Here is a 9,339-nt window from a genome sequence, read left to right as displayed (position 1 = left end):
GTTGGAATTAAAACAATGTCAAGGTGCTGTTGTCATAGTTTTACTGTTTCTCTTTTGCTTTTAAACTTCCATGAGATTGAAAAAAAGAAAAAAAAAAATCCTTACCTTATACGTTCTGGATTAAAAAAAAAATTTGTTTTTTGTATGTTGTGAAGGTGTTTGCAATAGCAGTCCAACTACTGACAAAAAAAATAATAAAAAGAGGCAACTGAAAAAGAATGGTGATGTTCCACTTCACATTGTTGAACTTCAGGCTTAAAGACAGCACTTAATTGTCTGGCAACATCCTTAACATCTTTTTTTTTTTTTTTTTTTTTTTTTTCTCCTTTGTCCCCTACCTCCTCCTTTTTTTAAAATTTGCTGTCTTTTGAGACCTGCATTTGCTTATACCATGTTTGTTTGTGTTTGGGGTCCCCCCCCACCTTTGGAAGGAAATTGGTTGCAATTTATAAAATATTTCACTTCTCACCATACAACTGGAGCTTGTCTTATTGGAAGTATCCTATAGAATGAAAGCAATGACTTTAATGTAATAAAAGGCTCTCTGCTTTGATCAAATGTCTTGTTGAAGCACAACAGAAATACCACCAGAAAACGGTCTTCAGAGACTATTGTGAACGAGGGAAATCGTGAGAGCTTAGCCAGTTCAAGGGGAGATAACAGTGTTTTAGCTTCGCTGAATGTGGTCCTGTGCAGCCCCTGAGGGAGTGGAGGCTTTTGCGCGCGTAGTGCGGGGCTCTGCTCTGCAGAGGAGTACGGCTAGCAGTCCTAAGTGTTGGAGTGCCTCGGCAAAGCATGGTACTCCAGAAACTGCGAAAGCGCCCTTGCCTGAGGGTCCCTGAGAAGTAGCTATGGAGTGAGGTAGAAAAAGGCTCTGTCTCTAGTTTAAAGCAATTAACATACCTTCATTTATGTGGTTCTTCCTCTGCTGTCAGCCGTATTTTATTAAAACAAATACGGGCATGAAAAGTACTCATGAAGAAAAGGTTTAAGAGCAAGTTCAGGAAGAGGTGGACTAACAGCTACTGAGGTTTTGGTGCACGTGTCCAGCCCTGTGCTATCAGCGTAGCTAGCCTGACAGGAGTATTTCTGCGGAGCGGAGTTGTAAGGCAAAGCGCTACGCGTAGCACTTCCACTGACTGCAGTGGGCGGAGAGGCTGCAATTGCTCGTTAGTGAGTTCGCTGAAGACAGATGCTATGTTTGTGATGCCTGTAGACAAAATAGCCAAACAGAGAGAACATGCTGCAAAATGTAACTACTTCTGATATTACTGCAGAATTTGTGCATTAGTCTGCCTTTCTGTTCATTAAAAATTGGACTGGGCAAAGCTTGTTTTGAAATATGATTCCCACCCAATAATTCTGTTTGGAGAATATATTTAATATTAAAATTTGTATCAATACTAGTAGAAAGTCATCCTGTAAGATATAATCACCTGTAAAATAAGTGATTTCTAATAGTTAAGGTAGAAGGGCCTCTGCTTTGCTAGGAACACTGTCAAAGTAGAGCTGTCCCAACTGTAAAATGAAAACTTTCTGCACCAGTCACGTGTTCGCTTGACAATGAACAAGAAGTATTCCAGTGAATTTGTACTACCCTGCAGATGCATAATAAGAGAAAGTTATGCATACCTCTTTAAAAAGGCATTCCTGACCAATTTGCAGATATTCAGGCTCTTACATAGACATCAGAAATGAAAAAAAAATCCGTAACGAAACAACTCAAAACTTCCACTGAAGTTGTTTTAATGCAAACTGAAACTTGGCCTAGTGGAGAGTTTCATTTTACCACAGCCACTAGTTTGATATATTTTATAATCGCATGCATTTAGTGACCCATACCTTGCACAGGAATTATTCTCAATAGTATAGAGAATACTCAATACTCTCAACTACTGCAGAGAGATGGAAATTCTGGAACCACTGAAGACAACTGTAGTTATATTTTGGCTTTAATAAGATTAAGACTTAACCAAAGTGATCAATGAGCTCCATTCCAGTTAAACTTTAGGTGTAATGATGACTCTCATCAAAATCAGAATTGGTTGCCTAGGAAAGGGAAAGGATGATGCTAATGAGTGAATAACAAGCAGATCATTCGTGTAGACTTGTAGAAGAAATGATAGCTGTAACATACTAGTAATCTAATTCAGAAGCAGGAATAAAATAATTCCCAGTTGACATAATGAAATTCTAAAAGAGAAGTGTTGAAACATAATTCGTACTTGAAAGAAAGTTCCTGATTTTCCAGAATTAATTATGGATATATCATTAACTCAGAATTCCTTGCCTGGAATATGTAAGGGTGACGCTGTTCCAGAATTAAAACAGTTGAATGGTACTTTCTAGATGAGTAATTAAAAAAAAAGGGGGGGAACTACTTACAGAATGCCTTTTACTTAGAGTAGCTGGAAAAGATGGCTTCAATTTCTTCTTTTTTTTTAATGTATATCAAAAAAAAAAGATACTATTTTTGGAACAGAAATGTAAATTAAGTATATTAAAACATTAACCAGTAGTTTTTACTTTGCTCTGGCTTTTGCAGCAAAGTTATCTGATGAGGTTTCTAGTCCCATCCCGTTGCCCATAGTGTTGGGGACGTTGCTACCCCTCCGAGCGTGGTCACGACAGTGGTTTGTTGCACTGCTATATACCAGATTATTGAGATAATTCCAGTAGAAATACGTCCAAGGAGATGAAGTGCAACCCGTGTCTGTGTGTGGGGCGGGGGGACCACGCGATGGAGTTACCATATCTGAGGCATCTAGAGTGCATTCCCCATAATACACCAGTTATAAACTGATGCTTTCAACCTATATAATACAACACTGGGCGTTAAACTGCGGTCCCATGGCTCTTACTTGCCTGCCCTAATGCATACGTAATCACAGGCTTGGCAGTTTTAGTTGAACAGAGTTTGGGTGGGGTGGGGGTTTGGTTTTCCTTCATGTCACTTAAGTAAAATCTTGCTGTGGTCTGTTTGTGACAAAGGTATATCATGCATGTCAGCAGGCCTAGTGCTGTGTTAAAGTAAAGACTTGCAAATGTAAGTTTATGTCTGTGGCCTTGTTCTCTATTTTCACCTTGTGTAACATAAATATTTATTGTATATTTATATAATTTTATGGTTTTTTGGGGGGGAGAACTGAAATTGGCATTAAAATTTAAAAGCAACTGCATCATATTGTAAATATAATTAAGCTATATTTAAGTGTACTAATTAACATAATATATGTTTAACTATAGAGTTTTTTATGTTTTTAAATATATTTTCAAAATATATATATAAATCTTCGGGTTTTTTGGGGGACCATGTGACTCTTTTCTCTAATTGTAAAACAAATGAGTTTTACTATAAAGATGTGTGTTCTTTGTTTTAAAATAATTTTTACTTTATTTTAGCAATAAAATCTCACTTGGAGGGCAGATAGCCACCTGTTTCGTAGCTGAACAGTTAGCATTGGGAGGGGAGGGGGGCAAGAATTTACTTTCCACAAAGCAGAATGATGTATTTCCGTTTAATGCTAGCCCTTAAGTCCTCACAGGACTAAAACCCCATGAATAACATACACATATATACAGCTTTATTCAGTTATAAAATAATGAGAGAAATGGAAGCGTGTGGGGGGGATTACTAATGTTAATAAATAATGGATAAGTGAGACATAAATTCAATAACTATAGTCCGGTCATGTATCTGATTTTTAAATGGTGTCATGTATATTTATATCCACTACACTGAACTTACTTATGACCCCATGGAGTACTAGGAGTAGAATTCCTCGAATTTAACATATTGTTAGCATTTCTGAGAGAATATGCTCTGCTATAACTGCCAAGCCTTTGTATATTTAATTATCCCGTAGTCCTAGAGCAATCAATAAATCTTCATGATGAATAGAAAACTTTCACATAACCTATGACTAAAAGCACCAACCCAAACTCTTTCTTAAAATTCCATTGCTGTGAATTTCCCAAGAGATCAGTGCCAGCAAAGCCTCCACAGAACCTAGTAAATTGTACTTCTGCAGATTATCATGTATATTAAACACACATGCACACACATTACTTGCTTTATTGTTGTCTTAAAATGAGCTAATGGAAGCAGTAACAAATACTAAAATTGTTAGCGCATGGGACAACAGGGCTGTTCCATGCCTGAGCCTTGATGCCGCTCCTAGCGCGGCGCTCCTCGTGAGCCGAGCTTCATTTGGAACTTGCTTCCTCTTCTGCGTTTTCCAGGGCAAATACACATTAGCTTTTCAAAGGCTCCCCAATGCCCAACTTCTTTCTCTCTTCCCAAGACAACTATTGAGAAAGATAGATTTGAGTCTTTTAGCTTTATTTTACTGTTAAAATATATGGCACAGGCACCTAGGGAACAAAATAGGCACCCTCAAAATATATATTTGAAATATAGAGGAAGATATAGAAGCTAACAGTCCATGCATGAGAACACTGCTGAATTCTAGCTTTGTAACTGTGAACCATTTGGGGGAAAAGAAATATCTCCATAGCTTTTATCACTTGGAGCAGAAATAAAGGCATATATCTAGATTTTTAAATAACTCAGCCAGAGAGCAACAGCAAACAGTAAAAGATTTTTGAACAGCATATAACAGCAACATTAAAGTGCAATGAGAGGGCAAGGACATTTATTTCAATTTGTCCCAGGTGGATGCAATACCCTGCTTCCACAGGCTACTTCTAATTAGGTTCTCATTGGGAAGATACCTTCTGGCAGGGCAATTAAAATGAAAAAGGAATGAGCACACTTGTTTGGATTAAATACAAAGAGCACCAAAGTCTCACTCACATCATGAGGCAATTTTAAAATTAGGAAAGTTCTGCTGTTGAGTATTTTAGAAGAGGAGAGAAGTTTTTGAAGTTTTTGAGGGTGGGGAAGGCATGGTGGGTTTTTTTTAACACTAGTGCGTTCACAAGCTACCTGCTACCACTTTTGGTAGCCAAAGATTGAAGTGCTGACCTAAGCCAGTGGGGCTGAATTAACGGTTTTCTTAGATTCCTCTAGAAGAGGAAAACCTTGAAAGCTCATGAATGCATCCAACTCTGCTAGACAGTAAAAGAAAGAGATTTGGACTCGGGTGCAGAATTTGAGCTGCTTCTGGAAATCAAGCCTTCTGAACCTCGTTTGGACAGATGGAGCCAGAAAACTTTCAGAGGTAAGCTTCTGTTTGCAGTATCAGTGCTGGCTGCTGAGGGTGACAATAGCTAGCTGCTGTGGTTTTTGCTTTCCTATACAAATGCAGGGTGAGTCACTAAAACCTTTCTGTAACCTGATCAGTTGTCTTAGGACTCCATACAGAAGTCACAAATATATATATACACGTTTGTCTGTATGTACTGCATCTGCTGGCACTCCTGGTTTTTCTTGGTGAAGCCCTTGTGCTGTACTGTTGACTCTGCGTGTGACTGCAGCTGGGCTGAGACACAGTGCCCAGGGTGGTGAGCAGGCACAGAGGTAGTCCAACTGCTTAAAACCCTGCATGGATGGGTACCAGCAATGTCTGAGCGCAGCTTGTGCTACGTGGCCTAGTTGGAAGTCTGCTGGAGTTAGAATAGTTTTGATGGATTTTTTTGGAAAAGGTGTGTGGTAGCAGGTATAAACCAGTCCATCTATTGCTGCTGATCCCTCTTTCCGTGGGAATACCCGGCAGAGGGAAATCGGAGACTGGTAATTCCTAGTAGTTCCCCAGCGCCTGGGAGGGTGGTGGCTCCTCCGCGATGGTGGCGAGGGCTTCCCTGCCGCCGCGAGCTGTCATCAACGCTTGCAGCAAATGCTGCTAATCTAATCAGTGCAGCTCATGCCAGTTGGCTCATGCAGGGATTCGGGCAGATGAGGAGGAGAGCTGGCACGGAGCTGCAAGGCTGCTTGCCTCAAGCTGCACTCGCTGCCTCGGGCAGTAGTGCAAAGCCACCAGGACAAGTGCTGTGGTGGCGGGACGTGGCAGTGAGCTGCAGGGGCCGGTGCTGGTCCTCCCGGCCGGGAACCACGTAGAGAGGTTGACCTTCCCACAGCCACCTGGCAGCAGGCTCTGTCAGTGGGCTGCCGTGTCGGACACACTGCATGCCTGGCTTCAGGGAAAACACACAAAAATGTTTGAAAAGGAAAGTTGCTTGTACGTGGTGATACCAGCTAGGGAAAACCTGAGCTCTCTATGCAAGCTCTAATATGTTAATACATTAAGAGGAAATCATCCTCCTCTACAATATGGACTAATTCTGTTCTTTATCTTTTCAAATTAAATCAACCCACTTGATATCAAAGTTAAAACAAAACAACAAAAAACAACAACAACAAAAAAACAGAGCAGAAACTCCAGAAGCACTTGGTTTACTTAATATTAATAATCTCTCAGCTGATACACAGAGTCATCAGCTACAAGGCTGGAGTTACTACAAGGAGGGGGAAGTGTCTCGTTTGAAGTGGAGTTTTGCAGTTTTGGGAATGGCATCTCACGTGTCTGGACTCAGAAAATGTTTCTCTGTGCTAAAATAATTCTTTCCTTATACCAACCTTTGCCTGCCCACTTCTATTTAAAAAAAAAAAAAAAAAAAAAAAAAAAAAAAAAAAAAAGAGAGAGAGCAAAAAATCTGGTCCAGCTTAAATCTATAAAGTACTAGGATTTCAAAGTAAAAGTTGTAGTTCATGTATACAAACTCAGCTATATTCTCCTACTGTGTTACATTTGTTATAATAGCCTTTTAAACTACACAGACTTTAAATAATAACTTAGGTACTTATTGCACCAAATATTCCTTCACCTGGCATCTACACTGAGTATTTTAAATTACCTTAATAAGGTTTCCAATTATAATTTTTTTCTGACCTTTAGTTAAAGACCACCTCTGCTGGGAAAGTCATTTTTGCTCGAAGCCCAGGGTGTTCTTTAATAGAAGTTTCGCTATATTTGGACTGCAATCTTGGGAATCGGTTATTTAAAGACAAACATAAAGTATGAGTGGCCATTTTTGTGTCACAAAAAAGTGCCGCAAAGCTTGCCATTTAAATTTACAGAACAGTCCAATGAGACTATCCTACTTTCCGTTCCTCTTGGGACATACGTAATACGTGCACAGATTGGTGCAGCTGTGAAACTGATGTCAGAGCACACGAGCTACTCCCCTCCTGGAAGCAGGACGAAGAGCGTGCAGGGCTGTCCACCCGCCCGACCGCGGCACGCGCCAGCGGGGACCACGCGAGGGCTCCCCTTTCCGGGAGCCCGCCCGACGTGCCCGCTGGGAGCAGCTCAGGTGGTGGCCGAGCTGCTCCCTCTCTTTGCCCTCGCCCAAGGACGCTGCCGTGCTCCTCCCCTCCGCGGCCGCTGCGGTTTGGCCAGGCTTTGCGAGGAGCCGGCTGGCCGGCACGCCGCACCACGCCGTGCCACGCCGTGCCGCGCCGCGCCGCAGAGGGTTTCGGTTCGGGCGCGCCCCTGCCCTCGCGCCAGCAGCTGCTGCGCCGTAACTGGGAGCAGCGCGGCGCTCCGCCGGGGGACGGCACCCACGGGTGCCCGACACCGAAGGGGACCCCGTTTCGAGAGCGGGAGAGCAGCAGCAGCAGCCTCCTCGGCCCTTGTTGCCTGCTGTCCGAGTAGTAGTTTAAGTTAGGAGTTCTTGTTAGTTTACTGTAAAGTACAGCACTATCTGTACTTAATCCGTGTTTAAATTCTACCGCCAGCCCTCTCTATTAGCTGTGGGACGGCGAAGCCACATCTGTATTTTTAGAAGTTCTGTTATGAACTACTTGTTCAGTGAAATGGAAATCCATAACTGGAAGTGCTAAGCAAAATCTTACTTTGTTTTCCATGGGGAAAGCCAGACATGCTCAGAAAAGACTGTTAGAAGAAAATACTGTTTTGTGAATTCTCTTAGTGTATTCATTAACCTCCAAATGAGCTGAAAATGTTGGTGTGACTTAACGAAAAAAGAGGCTTGGGTGAGTCAGGTATTTTATTCCAGTGAATTTAGGGAGCACAAGGACCACAGGACAGGCTCCACACTTACCAGCTGTTGCAGTTCAGCTTTCAGAGCATGCAGCACCAGCAGAAAGGCAGATAAGCACATGAAATCTTTTCATAAATCTGTCAGGTAGGCATCTCTGGTTTGTAGTAGTGGTATTGTTCTTGTATGTGCCTCTTCTAAGTTAAAACAGATTCCAGACATAACTCAGCATGTCCTTACGGCTTTATAATTATTGCCTGCATGGCAAATCTGAGAAATAATGAGGATAAAGTAGTGCAAACAATAAGCATACAAGTTAATTACACCTGCCTGTCACTGGAAATAATACCAGGGGTAGGCTGACAGTCTAAAGCCTTGCCTGAACTTTCAAGGCAGGAAGTCAATATGAAGGCATATTAAAATAAGAGTTCCTATAGCCCTAGATGACTTTAAGGGTCTGCAGCCCATTAGTTAATCAAAGGGCACATCATAAATTTCCCTATATCACCATAATATTCTGTCAGTTGTATGCATCACAACATTGTAGATATCTGTGGTTTCTATGACTTGGTGCAGCATCCCAAATCAAATATGTCTTGGGTGTTAGGACACTGCTACCGAAAAAGTTACAGCTCAGGGCAAGACTACCCAAGTAACCAGCTACACATCGATATGCTTGAGACTGTTCTAAAACAAAATTGCAAGGTTGAAAATCTCTAAAAATCTTATTTCTTGGAGCATTTGTTTTTCTCTCCTTTAAATAGGACAATTTCTCTTAATCATAGAGCCGAATTCTGCCTTGGCAAAGGACTGTGCCCACTGAATTTAGTGGGAGGACTGAAGAGCAGCTCAATAAACCAATAGAGCATAAATCTGGCAGAAGCTATTCAGCACAATATCAATTTTAGCTCAAGAGGCCCCGAAACGCAAGTTATTGGAGGTTGGAAGAGCATCCGGGGAACGATCGCCACGAAACTGCTCTGTTTCTGCGCTCTTCCCAGGCTTTGGCTGTTGGCCACTACTGGAGATCGCACACGAGGGCAGATGTACCTTTGGTCTGATCAGTTTGGTCCTTCTTAGGCTATGGCCTCATCTTTTGCCTTTTCAACGCCAAGCTCTGAGCCACCCTGGGGTGTCCACATACCCAATTTTCTAACCTAGTGACCACCAACACCAAAAAGGGCTGGGACTTCAACTCGTTTTTAAGGCTGCTATAAGTGTACTGGGCGATGAGCCATTTTTGTAGCTTTTAATGGGGGCCTGAAAACAACCACATGTACAGCTTGTGCCTGCTGGTTTGATCTTTATGTTCCTATATTGTGCAAGTTTGACTTTCTGGCAAATTAAAATCAAGCCGACTGTCTGCTTCGGATCTAT

The 9,339-nt window shown here is 41.8% G+C and overlaps 1 long non-coding RNA gene across 1 annotated transcript; it reads right to left on the bottom strand.

Annotated features, from left to right (window-relative positions):
* Positions 1-4,059: 4,059 nt before the first annotated feature.
* On the bottom strand, positions 4,060-8,154 carry LOC134141670 (uncharacterized). Its single transcript, XR_009958691.1, has 2 exons — positions 8,026-8,154; positions 4,060-4,308 (listed from the first exon to the last, which is right to left on the bottom strand). It is a non-coding gene; the product is annotated as an uncharacterized LOC134141670 (long non-coding RNA).
* Positions 8,155-9,339: the final 1,185 nt, after the last annotated feature.

This window comes from Rhea pennata, chromosome 5 (genome assembly GCF_028389875.1).
Source record: "Rhea pennata isolate bPtePen1 chromosome 5, bPtePen1.pri, whole genome shotgun sequence".
Lineage (NCBI taxonomy): Eukaryota > Metazoa > Chordata > Aves > Rheiformes > Rheidae > Rhea > Rhea pennata.
This window is presented reverse-complemented; position numbering and strand designations above follow the sequence as displayed.